The sequence below is a fragment of the Polyergus mexicanus genome, unplaced genomic scaffold, assembly GCF_030449975.1.
Source record: "Polyergus mexicanus isolate NDT 795.1 unplaced genomic scaffold, iyPolMexi1.0 SCAF_11, whole genome shotgun sequence".
Lineage (NCBI taxonomy): Eukaryota > Metazoa > Arthropoda > Insecta > Hymenoptera > Formicidae > Polyergus > Polyergus mexicanus.
Genome location: NW_027223331.1, coordinates 7319066 through 7345012, shown reverse-complemented (window position 1 = coordinate 7345012; position 25947 = coordinate 7319066). Strand labels below are relative to the sequence as shown.

At 36.2% G+C, this 25947-nt stretch overlaps 1 protein-coding gene and 1 non-coding gene across 2 annotated transcripts in view; one reads left to right on the top strand and one right to left on the bottom strand.

The window, feature by feature from the left end:
- The window catches only part of Alpha-man-ia (alpha-Mannosidase class I a), a 348789-nt gene that overhangs the window by 245921 nt on the left and 76921 nt on the right, over window positions 1-25947 (bottom strand). The window lies entirely within an intron of this gene.
- On the top strand, window positions 12648-12856 carry LOC138937979 (small nucleolar RNA U3). The gene has a single exon (XR_011447627.1). It is a non-coding gene; the product is annotated as a small nucleolar RNA U3 (small nucleolar RNA).

Genomic DNA, 25947 nt, shown 5'->3' with positions numbered 1-25947 from the left:
AGAAAAAATATCGAAGCCGGAAAAAATGAACATTCAACGAATCAAGAAAGAAAGAGAGCCCGCCGGTGAATACTTTTAATTTACTATTATGAATACACTTGGCTGGAATAGCTGACGAGAACGCATGGTAGCTAATTGTCAATCCGCGGATATGACGTCACGCGCTAGCGAATAATTGTAAATATTAAATAAGGTACGAAAGAATAATTCGTGCATAATCAAGTCAAGATGCAACTTTAAGATAGTTTTGCCGAAGAATAGTCTTAATTTTTATACAGCTTATTTTAACGGCGATGTCTCCATTAAGAGGAGTTACTTCCTCTGATTTCTTTCTCACATGTATACATTGGAAATATGGATTGGAGTAAATGTATGATATTATACTAATATTTTATGTATTATTTGTACAAAGAAAATTGATTTTCGCTTATCAAATTGTATTTTTCGTAAAGGCAAAATAATATTCTTATAATATCTGTATAATTCCATACGTAGCAGATTAACGTATACGTCAATTATCTTACTCTGAACTATTTTATATAGTGATTTAATTTTATCTCCATTCTCAATTTATTCAAGCGCAATTTATTTATCATCCATTAGATATTGTATAATATCGCAAGAGGCATTAATTCAAGAGAGACGAGAGTCTCGCTACTGCAGGGTATTACCACGTTACTAGTTATATACAAATATTATAAGTAATAAGACTATCCGCTTATATAATAAGTTTAGACTTTCATATACTTGTAATAACTATAGGCTTAGGAAATTTGAAGATATTACATTGAAAATGATGTATTCTTCCAAAGATGAACGCACTTCCGTCATTATCCATATAAAATATGGAATTAATTTAACAATATAACAAACGCACTGATGCAAATCATTAATTGTCAAAGTATCTATTACAAAGCGTTTCACAGCATGTTCAATGACAACCGATTTTTTTCTTCAAAAGTTACATTTTTGCGTGCTCTTTCCGGCTATATTATTATTTATAAACTATTCGTTATCTCTTTTTTTTTTTTGAAAGCATCCTCGATACTTAAGATTTGTCCAACTCGTGCTGCCTTTTCCATCTTTGTTAAGTGTAGGGTGGCGGAGTCGGCAGGATTCGGCCTCCCGGGTTCAGATTAAATCACGAATCGAGAGCCGAAATCGAGAGGCGAGACGAATCGAGAGGCGGCCCATAATTGGCCTTCCTTGCTCCCTTACGCCGTCGATCTCGATTCCCGGTGCTTCTACGCGACCCGCCGAGTCGTTAATCTTTCCGGGGATATACTTGATCATTGCACGCCTCACTACATCTTCGTTTACGTCGAAAGGGATCGAGTGCCGACAATTTCCCGATGCCGCAACGCCATCTCTGCATTGCTAGTAATGAAAGAAGGCCGGCTCTAATTGGAGACCCATTTTATTATTCATCGGCGCAGATGCGGAACTTAGAGCTCTTTCTTCTCTTTCTTTTTATCTCTTTCTTCGTAAATAGGAAATTATCGCGAGTGACATATGTATAGATTGAGATCTGCTCTTTTTGCCGATCAGAGAATTTTTAAATTCACAAAAAGTATTTATTGATAATAATCAATGCGATAAATGTCTTGATGACCGACAGAAAATAATTTGCGAGAAAGTAATGATCATAATATAATCAAATTTTTTTTTTAATTTTCATTTGTGATTCTCGTTGATGTTTCAATAAAAAAAAAATAAAAAATAAAAAAAAAAGAGATTGATCATCGGTTAAATATTATTTAAGTGACCTAAAAAAAATTTAATCATCTCATTGATTATCTTAATTATTGATAAATATATTTCTTTTGACACATTTGATCTCTCGCTATGCGTATTCCGATCACGTATACACGACGGCAAAAGAAGCGAGTTACCTTAATTAAGGAAAGCCGCCCGCCGGATAAGATCTCAAAAACTTTTTCAATCCGCTTTCCCAGTGATAGGGATAACGCGATTAAAGTTGTACTCTGACGACGATGTCGACTGATTGCGCGTCATCGCAAAAAGATTGAAAAGTATTTGCAACGATATTTTAAAGGTTCGTTACTGTTTTATTTAAATATTAGCATTAATCACCAAGTACGTCAAATTTAATAGTCACCACAAAAAAAAAAAAAAACATTTATTGCCGATTTCGTTCGATTAAATACTTATCTCGCGCACGAGTAATTAGTACCATGTGTTTCATACGTATAATTTTCGTCATAGAATTTTTGTAATATTGTAATTTTTATAATCTTACATTCGAAACAATTATCGCAATGCACCGGTTACATTCGAGTGATAAAAAATAATAAATGGGTTTAACTTACATTTTTATGCTTCATTATACTCGAAGGAATGTAAGCTGTGGCTATCTCCAGTTTGACCAGTATGCAAGCGTTAAAATAACAATTGTATGCGAATTTTAAAACAATAAGAAGAGATATGACGGTAGATGAAATTGAATCTTCGCGATAACGTATCATAAACCGGGATAACATAACGCAAACTATTAGTTTATCTTTTGAATTTAATCAAATCGTTTTTTCACGGAACTCGTTTTCTTCCTTATATCTCCGCAGGATCGATTCGTATATTTACAAGCCGGATCGTTAAGAGAACGATAATCTCTTTATACGGCGCATTATCCGTTTGTGAGGAGGACGATAATGGTGTTTCCACCTCTCGCACGACTCTACCTGTTATCGTTCCAAACACTTTGTGCATCCGCGTTGCGATGCAAGCATGCACGTGTAATCGTGTGTAGTAGGACAAGCCTGCCCCGTCGACGTGTATCCCCACGTGGTTACCGTACCCCGTTGTCACGTACAACGTAGCGGGACAAAGGCTGTCGCATGTGCGAGCGATTCGTACGCGCGATATTCGCTAAGTATTGAAAATTAAAACGATACCACTTTTACATTTATAACTTCATAAATGTTTCTATACTCTAACAATCGCTATTTTTGTATTTATAAATAATTAGCGTATAATAAAATTATAATAATAATCGAATATGTAAAAAGCTTAAATAGATTCGACATAACACACAATTAGACGCAATTATCGCGTTATTCGTTTTCAAGATTTATCGAGGATGCAATCATCTGAATCAAGTTTTAGCGGCAAAATGTCCCGTGACAGATTACGATTCATATTCTGTAGGTAACACAGACAATCGAGAGAACGTTCAACGAATCTCTCGTTGATATACGGATGTAATTACCCTCGTTTAACGATCTGGACGAGACTTTGTAACGTTATTTGGCGTTGCGAGCCACACAATACAATGACTTGTCAGCCGCATTGCAACTGCGATGAAACCGAGTTAATTACGAGATTAAAGCAGTCATCCCATCGGACTTTGCTGTGAATACATGCTCAACAATTAGCTTGCTAGCAGGAGATATTTTTCCAAACACTAATTATACGCAATTAACACAATTCCCGTTTCGCCTCTGACGATTTTGCACGAATAGATAATGTTCGAGAAACTATTGTAATCTGATCGAGTTGATCTGTCGCTGAAGTTTCTCTCTCATAAAGATTAAATTTTATAATATATCAAATATAAAGATTCGGCGATTGATTTATAACAAAAATTGCAAGAAGAGGTGGAATATGGCGACAAAGAGCAAAATATTCGAGAGAAGACACGGGAAGGCCCTACGGGCAATAAGCCGATAATCTCCAGAAGGAGAAATATTTTCCTTGGGACTGGGGATGTCACATTACTTTGATATAATGCGGTATTACGGCTTTTATGCCCTCCTTCGACCACCGAACTCGCGAATGCCGTATGTCGGGAGAAAGAGAGAAAGAGAAAAAAAGAATGTTTACCTACCGCAAAAGGGAAATACAGATCACTGAACCTACGCGCTACCACATACCGATGTTACCTTAAGATTTAATAAGGGTGTATTAACGCGACAAAAATAAGCGGTGAATTTTTTTTTTTTCCCCCAAACTCTTAGATAACGACGCAAATCGTATCCCCAATTCGTCTGTTGCGAAGGATAGAATCGCCTCCCGGTTCCCAATAAAAATCGAATAAACTGTTTATATAATATTTTTCCAGAAAACATTATACACAGAAGAAAGTTTCAAAAAATATAAGTGAACATGATATTAAATCAAAACAGTTTTTCTTATCAATGATTTCTACGCGTATTAAGAATTCCGTTAGGAATCTGTTCGATCATTTACGACGTGCAGTTTGAAACAAAAAGGATCAAATGTTGCGGAGATTTATGGAGTCTTATTGTTAACTCGGCACGAAAGAGAATTCAAAGAGAGAAGATTCCAGTATACCAAATTAGTTAACTACGATAATTGTATAGTCGTATATATATAAGATAACAATTCACATATACTTATATAGGAGAATTATTATTTTATAATTAAAAAAAAACTGAAATATTGAAAACGGACAGATAAAAAGAAATATACTCTTTAGTAATTCCTTACTGTAAGATTATTTTGAAAGATAATATGTATGGTTTTTTATAAACAATGAGAGAGAGAGAGAGGCAACAAAACGAATTTTGTAAGAGAATGTTTAATTGAATATTTTGACTGAGGAATTTAAGAATTCAAAATATTAATTACGATTTACACGTCATTTTTTTACGTTAATAAATGATAATAACCCAGCACAATATTCCATTGTTCTACGCTTGAATTGCTCAGATATGAAATATGTAGAGCGGAAAAAGCAGTCGGAGAAAAAGACAACCAAACTCGACGGAGAATCAGCAGATACGAGAGCTGTCAGATAAGCTAACAAATGTACCCAATGAATAATAATAGCTTGGCTCAATTTGTATTGCATTTACATCGGACGAGACGTTTTACACATCAGACTCATAATTTATTTACTCAAACCTCGCATATAATATACGCAATGAAAATCCCCTATACTTTTAATAGTTAAAAAAAATATATATGTGTATATAAAATATACACGATGCATTTCACATTATTCATTATTATTATTATTATTAAAGTATTATTTACTCAGCATTTTAAAAGAATAGTTATATACTAAAAATTAACAATAAATTCATGATCACAATTGCTATGCATATTATTGTATATAATTCAAGGATAAATTCCAATAGATTCCCTTGCATTATATCATACAATGCATAAGATTAGGATTGATAAAAATTGAATAAAAAATTGAATATTTCATAGATAGAGTGACATTTTATGAAAATGTTGTATCAAACGATAAAATAGTAAATTATCAAAATTTTGATTTCTTGTCTTTCTTCTAAATAAAAAATCGAATTGTGTGCGCAAACACAACTTTTTCGAAAGAACAGTTTTCTTGAGATGATTGCCAAAATTCCTGACCGAGTTCACTCGATTTTCCTCCGGAAGAGTTAAGAATTTTGGCAAGTGCAATGAAATATAGGGACACTTTCGTAAGTAATCTTGCTGCAACACCAAGAATTTGAAAAAGTTCCATACATTAAACGAAATTTTACTTCAACATCTTCGACATACTCGACAAATCTGATCATATTTTATCTCAAAGGAAAAGACAGATGTTATAAAAACAAATAAGTAATAAAAAATTTGTTATATTTATTATGAAGCCAATTACGGTTAATTAACGATACTTGCTATCTTTGCAGCTTTAAAATGCTAATAACATCTATATGTAATTTATGCAACTTATTTTATATAATTCATTTAAACTTGAATTACTTTTAATATTTCATATATTTCCACAATAACAATTTTATTAAAATGTAAGATACGATACATTTTCGAGAGAAAATCGAAAAACTTATCTTGCTAATGTTAAATTTAGTTATTTCACAATTTTCAGAAAGCGGTGCTTAAATTGCAACTCGAATTCAAGTGAGTTATTTCAGAGACTGATCATTTATGCATATCTGCCAGCTTAGCTTGATGAAAACCGCGCGAGATCGTAATTACGTGAATCCGGATGATAGAATCATACGTCAGTAGAGATGAGATAACAGTCGTTCACACGCATTTCATGAAAGCTTGTTAGAAATAAATTCAATTTAAAGTGCATATGATTATTATCGTAATATTTTGATTAAATATTAATATCAATCTATTTAATATTTAATCAAGTTAATGACACATGTATTGTAATTCCCGTGATATCAATTCCTGATCAATAATCTGATATAAACAATTTATAATTTTATTAATCTTTGAATCACACACAACACTATGCAGTTTAGAATATTTCAAATGTGAACAATAATTATCTACTGTAATTGTGAACTGATGTATATTGTCTTAAATATTGCTCGTTGCAACATTGATGCACTTATAGCGGTCTATCTGAGAAAAGTGAATGTTCTTTTAAAAGAGGAAACCGAATAAACTTCCCAACAAGCGTACGAAAAGATTGTACTCTCGGCCAAGTCAAATTCCAACACGCAATTTGTGACTCGCGTCTGCGATACAATTTGTCGAACCTTAACGAGGACATATCTTTGTTTACCGAAATAAAAGAGGAAGATGGAGAGAAGTACGGAATATCAATGACTGCGATCGAAACTTATACGCGGTGAGTTTAATCACGTAACGTTTCGAGCGCGCGAATCAGCAGGAAACAAGCGAAAAGTACGAACACGACCCTATCCACCTGGGAATCAAATCGCCGAGAGGCACATCAGTTACACAAACATACAAAAAAAAAAAAAAAAAAGGACCAGCTTTCTAGTATAACGCTAACAACAATAGAGATATCCATCCAGTAACTGTTATCAACAGAATTCAACAAAGAGTATAAAACAAAATATATATAAATGATGTATCCTAAAAAACTGAAAAATCCACTACGCGTTTTATCAAAGATTAAACATATCACTCAAGCTGGAAAGAAATTTTGTATTTTTTTTATGCACCTCTCGCAAGAGTAAAGAAAACGTGCATATAAAATCGGAGAGAGAGAGAGAAAGAACTATATATTATATACAATTGAATATTGATTAAATAAAAATTTCATTTTAACAGAACAATCTTTGGACATATAAAGACATTCCTTCATTCAATCAAGGCGAGTCTCATCTCACAGAGATAGCAGCGGCCAGCGAGACATCCTTTAAGGGATACGCTCGTATCCTTTACAGCGGGATGTGCGACACGCAAGGATTTACGAGCAATAAAATAGCAATAACGAGAGCCACGTTTGTGTATCGCGAGAACGACGTGGATGGTGCATTGTGGCTCAGGACATCCTGCGCGAGTCCTGGCCTCCGCAAATCCCCGCATCCCTCTCAAGGACAATGTGCTTTATGTTCCGCGAGATGCGGAAGGAAACGCATAGGTGTTTATACGCAAATTCATCTATTCTTTCTTTATGTGACGAAAGATGCAATCGCTAAGATTCTATTCGCGAGAATCGTTGTCATTGTTTTGCTTTCATGATTAAAATTTATTGATGAGTTTTGACAGCTGATATAAATTGTAAGCTCAATAATATGATCAATAATGGCTAGTAATGCTCAATAATGATCACGATAAATGAAGTTGAGAAATCACGCGCGTGAAACATCTATAGTTAATAAAAATCTCCCTTTCATGTCTATGGGAACGCGTAGATAATGTATACTTATAAAAATATATATATTTTATTATGAAGATTTTTTTCAGCAAAGAAAAAATATATATATTGTCTCTGAATGTCATATATTTTTATCGATGCTCGGAATAGATGACCTTTCACTTTTGAAGGATATATCGAAAATACCGATAGTATTGGATCAAAAAATTCCTATACGCATCTAGCCAACCTCTTTCACGATAACTTGTATAAGAGTTTACGGCGAGTCGTAAAACGGTCCTGAGTCTCTTTCGCATTTTCAATAAAAGTGATTGCGACTAATACAATGGCCTTCGACCAGAAACCATCTCTGACGTCTCGTATATCGGTTCTTTTACAGCCGGATCGAGGCATCGATTCTTCGGACAATATTCTTGGATCCGTATTACGATTTTAAGTGACACACATAGACGAGGATATTTCGAACGAATTGTGATTAAGAGTTGATATTTAAATACAGTAATTTCAAACACGTATTTAAATACATACTTGATATTCGAATCTAAATTCTGAATTTATCACTTCAACTTATAAAAAAGCAACTGAATTCGAAGTTTGACAGCAACCATAAATGGACGTCAAAATCAATTTTACACTACTTCATTATTTTGCATCCAAGTGATACCGTTAACTTTTATTATAATGCTATTGTCGGATAAAGGTTTCGACAAATTAATGCAAAAGTTGATAATTAATAAGTCTGGCTATCTTTATGTCTAATTCGATAATCATTTTTTAATCGAGAATATTTTAGTATCTGATCAAGTCTACTTTATAATGGAAATTGAATAAGAAACATACATGTGCTCATAAAATTATAAGTACGACGATTGTAAAAACAAAAATAATTTTTTATCAGATATATGTTACAAAAAGTTGTTTTTTTTTTGGTTTTTTTTTAAATTAAAATCGTGAATAGCGATAGCTTCTTACAATTTTATGACAAAAATACATATATAGCTTCATTTTCTTTTTTGTCAATAAATATGCAACTAATTTCACGGAAACGCGAAATATTTTTCATATTATACTAAAGAGTCTGGAGAAGGAAAATTTACATCGTGCCAACTTTCCCCGGATGCTCTTCGAATAATTTTCTCGCGCCAGCTTCACCGACTTTATCTCCCGAGAACGGAGTACACGGTGCATTCGCCGGTTAAAGGTCGCGAACCTCTAATCTTGAGTGGGTCGAAACGCAAGGTGGCGAGCACTTGGGCGAGGTCGTCCTATATTTAAGGGACCTTCCTATAAAGGACAAAAGTTGTGCGCCGTATCGCAGATGCGCGAGCCGGGTCGCCGCGCTGGAAACGGTTTTAACGTCTCGGTCGTCCAGAGCCGGTAATGGCCCCGGTCGGAATAGTTTCAGAAAAATGGCCACTGCGGCTGAACTTACAGTTAAATAAACGCCGGCGTGTCCGTGTGCGCCGGTACGGCCTGGATAAAACGATTTATTGGCGCCCCCGCGAGCGGATAACGCTCGCCATTTGTACGTAATTCCAGCGGGCGCCCTCGCGTTATCCGCTCCGCGAAATTGTTATGGCGAAACTACTAGTTTCCGTCCTGCCACGTCGCAGGTATCCAGATTACCTGGATTGGGTGGCGAATCCCGAGTGAAATCGTGGGTCTCTTGAAATCCAGGAGAAATTAAGATTTTACGATATTTTTTTTTAACGTAACGTAACGTTGGGCAATTATTAGATTTACGATTCAGGACCGACGATTGATGATTTTAAGCACGTTAATATTATGTATCTCTTATGGTTTCAATCTCATTCGAGTTTTAAGGTAAATATCGCGCAAAAATGTGTGTTTCATGAAGCTTTCACATACGCATAAATACACAACCTTTTTAGAAATTATTCTGCATGCCTTATTTTCAATCTCGAATTTATCGCATCGATATTTACAAGCTCTTCAACATTTCAAGTGTTAATCGTAAATGTATTTTCTGGTTGCGCTACTTATACCGCGACAATTATTCTACAACGTCGTCGAGCTACGAACGTGCTCGAATTCAAGGGACGCGTTACATCTTAATTACGTTCACGTCGTCGGATACGAATCCAGAAATTCGAGCCCGTGTCTGCGAACAGGGAAAGCTCGTAGGTGGAAGAATGTCCGCGGATTAAGTGGAACGAACGTGACTTAAATCTATTGTAACCCCTTGGAACGCCGGTATCGTTTGTAACCGTCACGGTTGTATCTACAACGCGAAAGAGGACGAGAGAAAGAGAAATGAAAAAGAGAGAGAGAGGAAAATGTGGAAGGGCCAAGATTAAGAAAGTAAGGAAACAGAGAAAAGGGAGAGAGAGAGAGAGAGAAAGTGAGAGAGAAGTGAGGGAGGGGTTCTCTTAATCTCGCTTTTACGTGCGCTTGACAAACGAGGAATGCGGATGACACTGGCATTGTACTCTCTCTCTCGTATTATCCATACGATCGCGCGGATCTCGCATTCTACTTGGCGGGCGTCTTTTGCAGCACTTCTCATTTGCGTGTTGCCGCGATGAAGATATCGACTTAACACCTAGATGCACTCGAATTGCTTGGAGAAAGGAAGGGGAGAGAAAGAGAGAGAGAGAGAGAGAGAGAGAGAGAGAGATGGGGGAGAAAGAAGTTCTTACCATGAGCACGAACGTCTCGTTGTTGAAACGGCATTCTTTCGCTAATGGATATGGTTCCTGCAAACTTGATATCCACCGAGTCGTTATGTCTTTCTACTCGCAATCCGAGGAACTTTCCTCCGATTCTTTTAACGTTGGAATTTTCTTGCCGAGAGACGGCGGAGCAAATTCAACGGTTAAAAATTCAAGTTTTGGATAACATCAGGATTGATAAAGATAAGGCCACACAAAAGCTCAGTTATGCATAGCATGTTCCGATGTTCAATTAAAGCGTCGCGAATAAAATATATACGACCAAGAGATCTTTTTTTTTGCGCGTTCGTACATCTCATATACATGCGTGTATAATAAATATGCAAATAGAAAGGCAATAGAAATATGCAAATTTGAGCATGCATTTTCGAAATGATATACCAATCTCATATAATCAATATAAAAGAATCATAATATAAAACTTATATAATAAAAAATTATGATTATTTCAAATATCGTAGAGAGAAACAAGCCTGCTCTCTATATTTGCGTTTACATTTTTTTTTACACCATGTTTCATTCGCACTTCATATTCATGATACTGTTTGGTGATCGCTGTTGAATAAAATCTCTGCTTTCACTTGGACGAACTTGACGACGGACGTTTACCGCGTAAATATTATATATCCCTACTGCCATTATGTCAGCGGCTAGAAAGGCCAAAGTATTACAAAGTTGGAGTTGCAAGTTACTTCGCATTCGCCATTGTTAAAGTTACTATGAGTTCTCGTCTCCTTGCTTACAGATAACAGTATCATCTCACATTTTAGTTTGAAGTTTGTTCGTGTAATGCCGTAAACTTTACATTTCAAAAGAATTGTAAACACACGCGCGTGTATATATACAATATAATATATTCACAGTTAGATAATATTTCATATTTTCAATTTCTTTTAAAGATTTGAAAGGTTATAACAAAATTACGTTTGTGTAATAAAAATGCTTCAGCTATATTAAAACACATTTCTAATACGATGTCTGCGCTATGGAGCTGCAATTAAATAATCAGCTTTGAGTATTATTTACATAGGCAAATAAAATTATTTTCTGTTTGTATTTGCCGTCGTTAAAGAGCTAAAAACCATTTTGTATATTATGATATATATGTTTAAAAAATATATATATATTTGTCTCATTGAAATTTTTATTTTAACGGAAAAAAATTTTTTAAATTTCTCTTAGGATTTGTCTCTTATCAATTTTATAAATATCAAACAAATATTAATATATGAAAAAATATCATATCGTATATCGTAATAGCTTTATTCGATAAAACTTGACGAATAACGCGTTTAACGTAAAAATAATTATAAGTTCATTTATCCTCTTCGTGCACAGTTTGTAGAAATCAATTATCGCGTGCTACGAATGGTGATGAAAGCGGTCGTTATAACGAGCATATATTTCAATTAATTTTTGTTGGTATTGACATTGCCTACAGGTGTCACAAATTAAACATTGACGGTACCAATTTGATGTTCCGGCCAACGTAAAAATCGATTTCGATAAATCAGAGTAAGCTGAAAACTCGATTTGTCTTGTCATAAATGACTGGAAATATTCAGCGGCAAAAAAATATTCATTTTCTCTTGTTACTGTAATAAAACTGACCTAGTAAATGTTAAAAATTCTAAATTAGTAGTAATATACCTCTACTTGCTCTCTACCAATAAAATATTGTATTATGATATTATGTAAACAGTATAAAAATATTCAAATTTGCGCGAGAAATTCAAGAAAAAATTTTATTTAGAAATATAAATGAGTGTGGTAAAAAAATACTTTTTTTTTTTTTCACAATTTGATATCTAGATTAAATGGATGTTTTTCCCTCCGTCGTGAGTGCGAATGCAAAATATGAACAATGACAGAGACTCCAAAGAAGTCGAGAGTTTACGTCGTTCTCACGCTCAAGACTGAAGGCTATAGTTCTTTTTCACGATTATATTAACTTATAGTCAGCAGCAAAGAAAGAACGATGAGAAGCAGCAGTTCTTTTTCCTCCTCTCTCTCTCTCTCTCTCTCTCTCTCTCTCTCTCTCTCTCTCTTCCTCCTTTCTTTCCTTAATTTATATCGATTGTTGAATTTATAATTCTAAGTACGTATATATACGTATATATTAATAAAGAAACGTCAAAGTTCTGATCTCAGCTTTCAACATAATAATCGAGCAGCACAGATGTTTCTAGCATGACGTGTGCACTTTAAAACGTTGCTCTCATTCTACAGCTGTAAATATAACCAGGCTTGAATGCTATTTATATAGACTGGAAACCAGTTGGTCTCCAGTTTTTATCTTTGTTGTTAGAGAACTACAAGGTCTAATAATAAGTGTTACTAAAGATTCCACGGCCTACGATATATCTATAGTCTGCTAATGTAAGCATCAGAATTTCAAGATACTTCGTAGAATCAGTTCTGTAGGAGTTGATCTTATTCTCCCTTCCTAGCATAGGAGTTGATGAGTAACCAGAATGACAAGCGATAGCCCATTTCCTTCAGCGTGAGAACGACACGAGCTCTCGACCTGTTCGAGATCTCTGTCATCGGTGATCGTTTATCTTCTGCACTCAATACAAGGGTAATGGAACGAAGGGCTTTCTGCGCAATCTACAAAGTTTCGAAAAGAAAAATATTTCCTCTCTACGTCGATAAAATTATTTTTGAATTAGCTTGCAAAATTTTGCAGTTAATTTTGTGTATTTCGCAATATAAATATTACAAAATTTTCATATAATATAATAGTTAAAAAAAAATTTTTTAATCTTGCTGCATTAAAGTAATGTTTTTTTTTTTTATATAAAAATATAATATGTAATATAAAAAGGTAATATCATTTTAAATTATATATACTTTTATATTAAATCTTTTCCTAGGACTCATTATCAATATCTTGTCTACATTACAGAATGATCGATCCTGACTTTTTTCTCTTTCTTAATTAAATAGCAATAAAATAATAGACGTTATTTAAAGAAATAAATTTAAAAAAAAAAGAAGATTTAATTTGTACGCGTCTCAACATTATACATTTACGGTTAAATGGCGGCGACAGCGGTAGTTTCGTTATCGCACGTGCGTTTTGCACGATGCGTTTTCGGGATAATCTGCGTCGCGTAGGCGTGAGTACACGCGCAACGTCCGACGTAACGATTGCGCAAATAGGTGGCACATGTGTGTTCGGCAGGGTGCAAATGTCCCGCGGCGACATGCCAAGGCGACGATGAACAATGTAGGTATACATTACTTCCACCCGTTCTAGTATTAACGTATTGTTCTACGCAGCGTGTATCCGCTCGCGAGGTCCATCGGCACCTTGTATATCCATTCTCGTTCCTCCCGAACTCTTTCCTATTGACGTTTCCTTCTATTTCGCATCTCGGTAAACTTAACGCACATATTTTCCATATATTTACTCGATAGAGAGGATATATGATAGAACAATGTATAGAGAGAATTCTATGAGTCTTTTTCATCTACGAATTATTTAATCATTTTGGAGCTAATTGTTTTCTCTTCGATATAAGAAATTACGTTAATAATTTAATTGATCGATTGTCTTTCGCGCGTACTTTGCATTTGCTCTCTTTATAAAACTTATTCAATTTTGTTATTTTTTAACCATTCGATACACTTATCGCTTTATCATAAACTCTTGGATATATTTTATAACAATTTTATAATGGTACATGCTATTATTTCTCTCGTCTTGTTAACGATATAAAAATCGCTTGTTACTGGAACAGAAAATCTAAACGGAAGCCCTTTTATAAATGTATGCATCGACCCCTCGCATCGCACTTCGATGCATCCAATCGAATGTGCATCTCGCGATTGCTTTTTTTTTCTCGCTTCTATCCCTTTTCCTCGCGGTTTTGCTTCTTTCATTCTTGTTCCTTTCGTCCTTTTCGTCATCTTCTTTTTTCAAAAAAAAAAAACATTTGCGTATCATTTCTTTTATCTTCGTCTTTGAAAACTAAGAGAACACTAAACAATCGATTTAAACTTTTATACATTCTTTTTCTTTTATTAAAAATGTATCCGACAGAAATACTTAACGACTGTACTGAAGTAAATTTGCCATTTCATGCTGGAATCGTTCTATTTAAAAAATTAAAACTATTACATTTCCTTCGTTCCCTAATTTTAGTTTTTCATGTCCTCGTTAACGTTGTAAAGATCGGTCGTTGACGTAACTTCGAGAGAAATAACTAGCACACGGCCGCGGATCCCCCAATGCAATATTCTTCTCTGTTATCGTTCCTGCCATCTGCTTTTCTCCGTCTACATCCCTTTTTCTCTATCGCAACTTGCGCTACTTGTTAGCTGTTCCTTTCAAACTTGCCACTGTAGAAAAAGGGAGCCGATGACTGCAAGTACGATACGAGGTCTTAACTAGTTGTCGGAGCAGAAGTTTGCTCGGTCAGAGGTTAAAAAGAGAGTGCCGTCCGTTTGTTTATTAGAGAAGTCGTAATTGAAAGTCGTTAATTCTTCATTCTTTGCAAAAGCCATAAACTATGCAATTCGAAAGAATTGTCTAATAAAATAACGCTTTTATATTTTAACTTTAATATTAATAAAATCTGTGATATATTTTAATTTTAATTTGTTATTCTCTTTATATATTATCATAATTTCATCCTCTCTTATTCTTCTATTACTCTTTTGTATACCGGATAAATTTTTTATCGGGTCATACGCATACACCTGATCTCGTATATTGTATCTAAAACAAAAAATAAATTGACAAATAAATTAAATTTAAGAAATATAAAAATTCAATAGAATATATCACAAACTCGAAATTAATGATTTGGCAACATTAATAAAAAGTGACTGAATCGAGTGTGAAATTCGCATAACCGATAATGCGAATACATTCTTAATTTACGAAATTAATGGTATAGATGGGATACAACGGAGGAGAAAAAAGAATGGCCAAAAAAATTATATTAAATTATATTGCAGATGAGAGATTTCCTGATCTTTTTTTCGGTACGAAGGTAATAACGATCTTTCGGGCAAGAATACGCCGATAGCCAATTTCTCGGATATCCGATGTATAAAACTCGACTTCGGTGCCGAGTAATCTCGTTTTTATCGGCTCTCACAAAATCCTCCAATTAGCTCGCATAACATTACCGTAATTACAGTACCTACCTATCGACCAAGCCATCATCGATAGGCTTAATACATCTTCCCTACGTACGTATATCCAATCTCTGCTTTCGTCAAAATTGCATTCTTCGTCAGTATGAAGAGCACATGTGAAATTAGCAAATAGCTCGCGAAAATCACACTAACGCAAATAACTTTATATAGAGTCTGTAGAACGAAACAATATTTATAGCCAAGAAATTTAATAAAGTATTGTGTATTTCAGATTTTTTCTTCAACGAAAATCTTCCAAATGATATATTTCCCGTAATATTAAGATCGATAAAAAATATGAAAACCGTTCCATAACGTTCACGTCACAATTTTATTGAGCTTGCAATTACACAAATATAAATGATCAAATGCGTTAGTGACATTAGATCCTATCTGTCTCAAAAATCCTGAAGATACCAATAATAAAATCAATTAAAATCGTCATAGTTTCGCAAGCACATGCGAAAGTAGCAAGAGATGCGGAGCCAAGAGTGGGTCATCTGTATCATTTTAGGATGACAGCGGTGGGCCGCGATGTAACAAGACCGCGGAAGGAAGTTTCATGGAGTGTAATTAACTCAACGGTATTATACCTGTGTGTGTGTGTGTGTGTGTTTTGGCGGGTACTCGGGGGGGGGGGGGGGGGTAAGTTGGCTGGTTTGTGCGAATGCGACGGTCCGTTGTTGGCCCGCCTTAGACAACGCGCCCCGAACATAAATTCTCGCGGGTCGGTGGCGCAGATGCTTCGCGTCGACGCCCGCGCGAACGGTTGGCTCGCAACCAATCCTGATCGCGTTACAAAGCAGCTTGCGGAAGCTTAGGAGGGCTCCGCGAGATTTGCATTATTTATCGGACACAATCGTACACATTTCGAGTTCCCCTTTCTTTATGATTCCCATATGTTTCATCTTCCTCGCGCTTCGATTTTCTCTTTTTTCTCGCCATATCTCGAAATACATCGTATCACAAGTTTTGGAGAAATGATGTACGAAAAAAAAAAAAGGAATGCAAACTCCAACTACGTCTCGTTTCCATTTCCCTATTCTTATAAAAATATAACGAAAATGTATTTAGAGACTATTTTTTTTATTTTTGATATTATTTTTTCTGGGGACCACCGATTACATCAATAATTTTTCAAGTTTCTCTCGCGGGATATTTCAATATTTAAAGCAATTTTTACAGTAAATCTAAAAAATTACAGTCCCAACAACAAAATTTAATGCGAAAACATATCACAAAAGAGGTCCAGCTTCAAATCTCTCCGTCACCTCGTTTCCGCGCCACCGCTTCTCTCTCCGGAAGTTTTATGCGTTCTACGTTGTGGATGAATCAAGGAAACATTGCGACGTTATTTATAATCGATGGTTCTGAAATACGCGCTGCTGTATCCCTTTTTACGCTCCCGCACTATCAACATGAATAATAACATGGAATGGGCATAAGTATTCTCGAAAGTTCAATTTCCCGTCATGACGCCCGATGATTTATCGATGACGCTACAAACGAATGGACATTATTTACTGTCGCCATTTCGTTTTCCCGGCGACCGCTCGATATTTCAAAAGAGTAAAATTCCACGTGTATAAAAGAATGAAATATCACCCGAGTGAGATATTTATTCGCGTAGTTCTTATCGACTTCATAATATCTGCATTTATTCTTCTCATATTTCAACGATTATTATAACGATTAATAATAATATTCAATAATAAAAAATTTAATTACTTAACTAAGGATCGTGAACAATGAGTGAATACAGTATCGTGAACAAAAAAAATGATCGGCAAAGCAAAGATTATAAGAGCGATCATAAAGCACCTGTGAGAGATCACGACCTAACCGTCAGCATTTTTCGACTCTTTTCCAACCGATAGCGTACATGTTTCCAATGCGAAAAGTCATTGGAAACATCCCGCGAAACAAAGAAGCTAAAGCTGTTCAGGGAACATAATACTATCAGAAGCCAGCCATCCGCGGGGCAAGAAGACAAATAAAATGCATGAGGTAGGCAACCGGGCAGGCAGGCAAGCATCCTTGATGAACGCGCCTGTTTACATCTACCGGCTGAAGCCGCCGAACGTGCAGCGGCACAGCCGCACGAAGACGCCGAATATTCCGCTGATTTCCTATAATTTTATTTTCGCTTTTAATACGCCGTCCAATGATGGGATCGCGCGAGGCGAACGTCCGACGGCGCCTGACAGTGTGCACCCTGATACTAGATAAAGCCGACAACGAACGAGCGGTCGCCCTCCTTCACTCCCTATCTTCGGTCTTTCAGCGTCCGTTTCATACTATGACCACAGCAGATGGCAGATGGCATCTTTCGTATTCGTGCGAGAGCGAAACACACGTTACCTCCGATCTGCCAGACTTCTTTTTACGGCAACCGATGACGCAAAAAGTTTGACCGTTGACGCAAATTAACTCTGAATGTTCTAAGAGATATTTCTCGTTGCAGTTAATTGATTTCATGGATCGCGATAATAATGTGATAATGATTCAAATAATAAATATGATTAATAGCGACTTGGGAGCGAGTTGCAATCTGATAAGCTTGAGCTCTCCTTGTGCGTGCCTTAATTCTTCGATGTCTTTCTTATATTTTTTGTAAATTATGTAATATTTTTCTAAGTAATATTATCGAGCAAATATATGTGTATAGAATTATATGTGTAATATAGAAATAATAAACATTTGTCACGATTAATCGTAATTGCTACCAAAAATACATATAGGTATGTAGAATTTTTAGCGATTTAATAATGACGAAAGTAGAAGCAAATTTGATTCGTATCTTTTTCTATTATAATTGTAACGTAGAGATACGCTACTATTAACGAGAGTGAGAGAGTATGTAAGTGATATAACATTTATGCATTAATAAAACTCCCAACTATAGAAAAATAGCCAGCAGGATAAAAGCTCGACTTATGTAATTGCCGAGCAACGTGATTATAACTTCGAGAAACGATGGCATAAAGTCGGAAGATTACAATACGGCTTCTGTGGCATACTTTGCCTTAACAAGAAGACCACCCCGATGATTCCCGTACCGTATTGTTAGCTCTCTCGCGTGTAATTGGATCCGTCGTATGATTATAATGTTGCAAAACGCTGTTGTATAATAAAAAAGTTATATTTATTTCCAGATTTTCCTTAATCACAAAAAAAAAAAAAAAATGATAGTCTGCGTATTATATATGCGTTACTTACGTCATTCGCGCGTAACCATTTCTTCAGTAAAGTTTACGAAATAAAAATATAACAAAATTAAGAGATTAAAAAATCTAACAACATAATTAAGACTATGAAAAACCAGAAAATAATCCGATCAAAGGTTAATGTAAAAATTATATTGCGCATATCGCGGATTATCGGATTACCAGCATGCTGATCAGCACATTGGCATTCCACGTGCGCTTAAAACATTTTAAGGAAACGCACGTTTTCGATGAGAGCGTAGAAGCCGGTGCGGCGGTCGATTAGCTCGAAAGCCTTTCAGCAAAGCGGTTTTATCTGCGTAATGATATCTTGTAGAAGCGGACGAGAGGCAGAGAGAGTGGGTAAAAGAGAGAAAGAGAGAATGACCGCCGTAGGGGCTAGTTCTCAGTGGTTAAATCCTGACAAGAAGTATAGCGAGCGCTTGGTAGGTGAGACCTCGGGCTGCTCTTAGAACGATGCTCATCGCATTCTCGACATGAGTAAATAATTTCTAGCGTAGAAAACGGGCTCTATTCAAGAAAGAGAGAGAAAGAAAAATTACGATGAAGCTTCTTGCGGAGAACAGAGTTATCATAAACCACGAGATACACGTCAGTTCTCTCATTCTTTTTCTTCTATGTAAAGGGATCAAAGATACGCAGAGCGATCCTTTTAATTGCCAAGTTTTGATGCCATAAAAATTACAATCATCCTATGCACCCCTTACTTTATTTGTTTTTTAAAAGAATTATTTATTAAAATAATAAAACAACAAATGATAACTAAACTAAATATAAAAATAAAAAATTTTGACTTAATTTTAACTGATAGAAATAATTAATTAAAGATAATTAACACTAAATGAATAAATATTCTTTTAAATTAAAATTACCGTAAAACGATGTTAATTTTATCTTGATCTGCTTATATTCGAATAAAAAATACAAAAGGCACAAAACCGGAAGTTACGCAAATATCATAAAATATACTATAAAACATACTATAGATTAAAACGCTTAGCAAGAAACTTTCAATGTACCGTCCTCTAAAATATCTTCCCCCGGGGTTATCTCGTAAAGATATGCAATAAGACGTCTCGCGAAGAAGCAGAACCGGTAAGAAGGACGGCACAGAGCACGATGAGTCCTTTCAAGAAATATCTTAACTCCGCTACTCAAAAGTCATACCGTGCGTTATCACTCATTGAACTTGGTCATTAAATATTTTTTAATCATTGTAAAGTGATTGTAAAAAAGCGATAATGTTCGTACGAATGCCTTGATTTTGCCAACAAAATTGAATTTTGAACCTCAATGAAAGAACAAACAAATCGATTATCGCGACAACCGAAAAATACTACTCCATCTTATAGATAAAGTGACGTTTCGTATCCTATCTTTTTTAGCCTCACGTCTACTTAAGTAGCTACAAACGGTCGCAACCGCGGCGGTAAACACACTTGTAAAAAAGATAAGAACTGATCTCGGCATAAGTGACTCTCGAAGGGAAAAAACGAGCGAGTTCCCTTCAAGAGGGTTCCCTTAAGAGCGACGATCGTCGGCTCTCCGCCGATCGGACATCTGGATGGCCGTGCAGTGTCGAGGCTGCGATAACGTTGCATCCTTGAACGAAGTTCATCCGGATCGGCAAAGTGGAAATTTCGATCGTTTTGCGCGAAATAACAAAACGGCGCGCGATGATCGAAAGCTGCGCGAATTTCGTCATTAGTTTCACGCTCGTGACATTTGTCAATTCGCATGCTCCGATCCATCTCCCCTGCCATTACGTGTCTCTAAACTGCGCTCGATCAATCATCCGGTTATGTATATGAAATTACTTTAGTATCGTTATAAATATTTATGCATTTGTATCATGCATGCGCAGTAACGTTTCAAAAAATGTTACTAAACGAAACGATACTTTAGATATATAACAATTCGATTTTCTCGCGCTCGTACAACCACCATCTTGCCACAAAGTCGAGCATAGCAAAGCCAATAAAACGATTGTGTTACACCTTGCCGTCCTTTAGGCAGCAATACAAACGAGCGAGCATATCGCGAAAGATACGGCAACGCTTCTTGGTGCGGGGGTGTAAGAACGGGGAAATTCCCTTCTTCCCGATGAAGTTTACGAGATGCATTTTCCCGAGTTGCTAAAAGCGAGATCATGGTGTTTCCAAGTCTGGCCGGCGCTTTCCGATTATGTGAACGCGACAACATTGATAATACTCGATGTAAATCAAGTGGCCAAACGCTCCAACGGAAGAACAATTCCACTAGACAACCGTAATTTGCATTTACATAGCAGCGTGCAGTTGTCTCTTGGCATTCGCATGAATAAATATGTCGATTGACTTAAGCAGTCTAAACATCGAGTCGTGCAACAAACCGCGAGAGATCCTTCGGGGTCGAACACGTCGACCTCTCGTTAACTCTCGAGTCATCGTCGAAATCTCGCTTATCGTGGTAAAACAAAGGACTCCGTCAAACCATACATAGAAACGCGCAATGAAACGAGAATTATACAGTCGGATATCGAGAAGTAGTTTATAGTTTCAATTAGTTACGCAAGATATAATAATCGTAGAAAGTTTCATTACTAATCCAATGATAAATTCATACCGAACATCTCTCTCTCTCTCTCTCTCTCTCTCTCTCTCTCTCTTTCTCTGTTTCTATCGCATAATTGAACAGAATTGATGAAATGCAGTAGAGGTATTTATTCCTTATGCTTTGTAAATACATTCCTCAGGGAATGTAAATAGAGTTAATATATAGTTCTTCGTAAAAAGAATCGTCAAAGCTATTGCTATAGATAGTCGTACGTAGCTTATAGCATCGCATAGTTCTGTATTAGGAGGTTTTGCGGTCGAGCGGCAAGACATTAGTCGATAAACTGTGAAACAAACTCGGTCAAGTCGACCGCACTTTCGGCTACGGATACTCGGTTCAATTTGAGGAGTTAAGGAGCCGGCGAGTCAAACAGCAATTAGTAATTCGCAGCTGTGCGAACGATGATCGCTGTTTAACCCGCTGGCAAATGAGATTCCTACCGCACGTTCGCCACCAACTTGGCCAATATTTCACTTTAATCGTCGTACGTCAGCCGACGCCGGATGACACAGGGAGGGACAGAGAAGGAGGGACAAGCGTTTGTTTCCGTTCTGGCAAATATAACTTCCAAGTTTCAAGAACAAACGAAGAAAAATATCGTGGAACTAATATCTCCTCGGTGTGTGTTATTATACAGAAAAGGAAGATGAAGATTGAAGAGAGAAGTACCGAGTCCAAATAAAGATAAGAGAAAGAAAACGGCAAATAGACGCAAAGAAAATAGTACTTTGACGGATCCTAATTAATTGTTAATTTACCGCCGCGTGAATATTGAAGAACTTTAATAATCGCACGCCGTTCTTTTTTCGCGAAAGAAGCCAGCGATACCAGATAAAAGTTCTCTTGGATCATTATTTAATATATATGCTCAAGTTGCATATAATACATTGCGTAATTAAACGCATAATAATAAATAACTGATAGAATTATACGTAACATTAATGTTTCGGCTCTTTTAAACGAATGCATTTGGCCCTTGTTCAATAAATAATTGATAAGTAATCGACAAATAATTAACGAAAAACTAGGAACTTAGAAATTAAATGACAATCAAATTTATAGCTTTATGTGCTATGATCGTTTTATCGGGAAGTGGCAAAAATCGACGATAAACGTATCGTAATCGCCAATAAACCATATTCTCGACGCGAAGCGTCAAGATCGCCAGCGAGACTCTCAAGTAACATTCGATCTTACACGAGCAAAATGCTTCCCGACGCCGACAATTGCACGGGTTAAACGTAGCGCCGTTGAGAAACAAACGATCTATCACGCATCAAGTATTTTAACGGGCCGCCAGGGCCGTTAACGGCTGCCGCCATCCTTTCGTCAGTCCTTTCTCCCCTAACCAACACAATAGAAACAATTACGCGTGAACCTTTAACGATCGCCTCTCCGTGGAATCTTTCAACCATTTCTAACGCCTTTCATCAAACCGCGCTGGCGATTTTTACCGTGACTCCATTCGCCCCTATCGTGACAATTATGACTCTCAATTTAACGCCAATATCACGTAGACGGGCTTCAATCGAGTTTTCGAGAAAAGTAGTATATAATAAAAAAGAGCTTTTTTCTGATTTCGGAGATTACAAAAAATCTATCAGATCACCTGACAGGATACGTTAACATCTCACAAAACATTCAAATGCAAAAGAAATTCGACGACAATTGAACTTTGTCATAAGAAGCGTGCAAAGGGAGTTAGAATAGTCCACGATATTCGATATATATACCATAGATCCTCGACAGTACGCGAAGAAAAGTCACCGAAGCAGGTTCGACGACTAGAAAAATTTCCACCATTTGCATATCATAACAATTTTAGCTTTTTTCTCCTTCGCAGTTAATTAATTCGCGCGCGACAGCAATCCTGGAACGTTTCTGCGGTCGGACAAGATGCAGGCGAATGAAATCGCTGGGGATGAAACCTGTCTTCGGGAGAAGATGCAGAGCAAAGGAAAAGAACCGAGCAACGGATAGAGGGTCCGGACAGAGGGGACTCGTGTATAAGCGAGTGAGTTAGCAACTTCGGAACACTCGGCCCCAGTGTTTGCCCTCTTCGGGGTCCCGAGGAGATGTTTGCATTGGCTCCGCATCTCTCTCTCTCTCTCTCTCTCGGAGTCCGCACGATGACTGACTGAAATGATTTCGTCGACGGCACAGCTGAAGTGCACTTTTGTCAACATGCAACGTGCGCAGCGTCGCGCTAAAGGAAGTCATCGAGCGGAAGCAACGTGACTTGGAGTTTCGTACTCGAAACTTTTCGGCGCGTTACGAGTAATCGTTGTTAATAAAGAAATTCGAACGTAAATGATTTTAGGCGTAAAAAAAAAAGTATTAAATATTTACACGCTTTAACACGCGATGAGAGATATGTAACGATCATCTCGCATGATACGTAAAGTCACGAAAGATTTATAGGAGCGTTAACTTGTCATTTTTAACTGTTTCAATGCTTTCCCTCGGATTAACGAAGCTCATAAAGCATTGAGCGCAAAACTATAGAGCATTACGGTGATTAATGCGAAACTCTGTAACAAAGAGAGAATGTGTCAGGAAGCGTTTATCGTTTCAGGACTATTACGGAAATCGTTTTGGACGGAAGAGAGAATTAGACGGTACGGTTTTAACAATGCTCGAGAGATTTCGCGCGCGAGAAATTCCCATCCGTCCAAAGTTGCTCCAACTTCGCATTAAATCGCGAGGAAGCCAACGGAAGAAATCCCGATGGTGTTCGCAGCGCAAGGACCTCGTCGTATTTATAGAAGAAAGTGGAAGTGGAACTCGAGAACGACGGTGATGAGGATTGAACAAACAAGAGAATCTCGAGTTCGAAGACGATGTCGGTCATCGTCATTAACACCGGATAATCTAACCACGAAATACACGCACCTGGAGTGCGGTCCGTCCTTTTTCTCTCCAACGATAAGTGTTGACGCTGCGAGAAAAAGTAAGAGCCAACACCGGTTATAATCGCGTTTCTCTCTTGCGTCTCGATAAACATCTGTATAAATTACGCGTTTACTTTCTGCGAGAGACCGTATAAATTATTTTTTATTTCTTCCTTACACAATATCGAAGCGAGATCGAGCAGCGGCGCTGAAGAAAATCGCACAAATACTCTTCGAAATTATTTCAATCGTACATCTTTCTTAACTTATACCGAAGATTCTTATAATTTATTTATATAAACAACAAAATTATTTTTAAAAAATATTTCGCGATAACAAACTCTTCCTAATCTTATTACGTCACCATGTTTTCTTCTATTCCCCGAGCATCTATTGTCGTTTCTTTCATCATAAATCGTAATAGCGGTGGTTTGCATAGGGACGATTGTGTCGATCGTGACGTTGTCGTAACTCTCTATCGCGTTCGTAGAATTGCCATTCATTTTCTGCGCGAACCGAGCGTCTGTAAGTTAAATATTATGTTTGCTGACAGAAAACGTTTCGAGAGCACAGCTGAAGAATACGAAACGTGCCGATCTTGCAACGGCAATATCGAGCAAGACCTGCGAAGCGTCTGCTAAATCGAAGCAGAAACGCGACGGAATGATTTTTATCGCTTCCTTCCTCCCACATTTCTCCTCCGCAAACACAAATCACCGACGCGGAAACTACGCATTTTTTGCTGCGATACGGCGGTCGAATTCGCAATACTATTCAGGCACTTTTTTCGTATAGTTACAAAGATTTCAAGAATACATCGATTGCAATCAATCCACAATTCGCGCAGTTTTTTTTATTGTTTTAATAACGTAATGAAAAAGTTGACATTAAAAAATTATCAAACTCAGTATTTGGAAATTGCGAATAAGTAATAATAATTACGAATCTTGATGCATCTCGTTTATATAATATCTCCCTTTTCATTATCTCAATATTATTTTTAAATTATATTAAGAAGAAAGTTAACATTTTCCATCTCATTTATATTATAATGATAAGATTCAAAACATTAGATGTAATATTAAATAAATATACTATAAAGTTAAGAAAGAATACTAAATCGGAAATAAATCCCTCATCCAAAGAAATTGAGTTTTTATACTTTTCTCATAAGGTTGTTTCAATATAAGATGTGCGATGTTAAAAAAAGGTCTTTCCATTTTTCGAGGTATAGATCGATAAAGCCCAAGTCGCGTACTTGAATGTCGAGATATAACACATAAAATGCTTCAATTTAAAAAATAATACAACCCATAAAAATAACTAATAAAAGTAAAATTGATAAAAATAGGATGTTTTAAAACCGAGGTATTGAGTTTTTTTATTTGCGATAAAAATTAAAGAACTTTTTTTTGTAAGAAGATAGAGTAATACTACACAATTAGCTTGAAATTTTTATTTTAACAGAAATATAACTTGAACCATATTCTCGCTTTTGAAAAATCAACAAATTTTTATTTAAAAAAGACTGCGCACTAGAAAATCTGTGAAATACTTTGTATATTATTTTAACGTCTCAACGTTAATTTTATGAATTAAAATTATGTCTGGACATAAAAATAATTCCGAATTTTTATTATGTCCTGACATAATTTCAATTCATAGAATTATTATTATTCCACGACATAATTTTAATTCAGTAGCTGTTGATTTTTCATTCTATAATATTGGTAGCGACATTTCGTGAAAAAATTGTATCGCTTCTACAGTTTTATTCTTGACATTAAAAACTTCTACAGCTGTATGCGGATTATCTTTCCTCTCAGATTTCT